Raw genomic sequence first — 1,406 nt, 5'->3', positions numbered from 1 at the left:
CACTAAGTTGTCTTCTTACATATCTATTCTATGTGGTTCTTTTCATGAACCATCCATCATAATAAATGTCTGTTCTTTCTTTCTACAGTGACCTGAAGCCCCAAAATATACTCCTCAGTGACATCGGGCACATTAAGATTGCTGATTATGGATTAGCTGCGATTAATGTGTTTGGGGAGGACACGATGAATGACTTTTTAGGCACTAAAGGTTACACCGCCCCAGAGGTAAGGAACGTTCCTCTCTGATTGCTGTATACAGTAGGACTAAGTAATAACCTGTTACTTATGGCTTCCAGTATGTTAACTTCCATCACCACCCAAGGAATCGCTATCTACCCTAATCTAATCACAGACCTGTCCTCATAGCCTCTGTATGTAAATCCCTTCACCTGTATACTCAGCTGATCTTCCCATTGATATTTTAACAGGTGATGAACGGTGACATTTACAACCACCTGGTAGACTCCTTCTCTTTGGGTGTCATCTTATACATGATGAGCATAGGAGATCAACCATTCTATGGCGAAGGCACAATGGAGGATTATTATATATCACTGCAGGAGGATGAACCTTTTTATCTAGAGGGAATGTGCCCGAATGCTATCAGTATAATCGACGGGGTGAGTAGCATCAAATGAAGGATGATTGAGAGGAATAGAAGTTATTGTACTACAACCTAATACATATTATAATGGCTAATGGCTTCTCTTATTTTCCAGCTCCTCTGCAAGACTCCTTGTGACCGGTTGCCGATAACATCTTCCATCAGATCCCACCCGTTCTTCTACTCTATTGACTGGGATGATGTAGAGACAGGCAGTTCCTGCCCACCATTCCAATGGGACTTTGTAAGTATAACGCCCAGTGATATCCATTAGAGTGTTATCATTGATGTGTAACACATTCACACTAGACCCCTTATTATATGTATATCTGTGAAGAGCAGAATCTCAGACATGTATTTTTGTGTTCTTACAGGAGTAATTGGCTCATACAATCCAGCCACATTCCCATATCATCCGGGAATGAGCCTTTCTACATCAATTATATTTACCATCTTATAAATCATCCACTACTTAACATCTAGAACAGTCCATTTCCATCAAGTGGATGATACAACTCTAACAACTGGACTGTTCTAAAAATCGGAATAACAGTACCATCAAATTCCCCCCACTTAACATCAACGTGGATCATAACACCAAACATCTCGGGATTTATTCCGATCGCCATATTACTAATTATAGGTTGAAACTGAAAGAGTTCTATCAACCTTACTTGCTATGGAACCTTCTGAATGTCTCAACTACAATGTGGTGACAATGACAGAAGAAAGTTGTGAGGCAGAAGTAACTCCTTCACCTACCAGACATGGACTTATAGAAGGCTGACTGGCGAACCGCA

The 1,406-nt window shown here is 40.5% G+C and overlaps 1 long non-coding RNA gene across 1 annotated transcript; it reads left to right on the top strand.

Annotated features, from left to right (window-relative positions):
* Positions 1 to 582: 582 nt before the first annotated feature.
* LOC136587871 (uncharacterized) lies at positions 583 to 1,063 on the top strand. Its single transcript, XR_010787509.1, has 3 exons — positions 583 to 622; positions 722 to 850; positions 981 to 1,063. It is a non-coding gene; the product is annotated as an uncharacterized lncRNA (long non-coding RNA).
* The last annotated feature ends 343 nt before the right edge of the window (positions 1,064 to 1,406 follow it).

The sequence above is a fragment of the Eleutherodactylus coqui genome, chromosome 13 (assembly GCF_035609145.1).
Source record: "Eleutherodactylus coqui strain aEleCoq1 chromosome 13, aEleCoq1.hap1, whole genome shotgun sequence".
NCBI lineage: Eukaryota > Metazoa > Chordata > Amphibia > Anura > Eleutherodactylidae > Eleutherodactylus > Eleutherodactylus coqui.
Note: the sequence above shows the minus strand (reverse complement) of the source record. Positions and strands in the feature narration are given on the sequence as shown.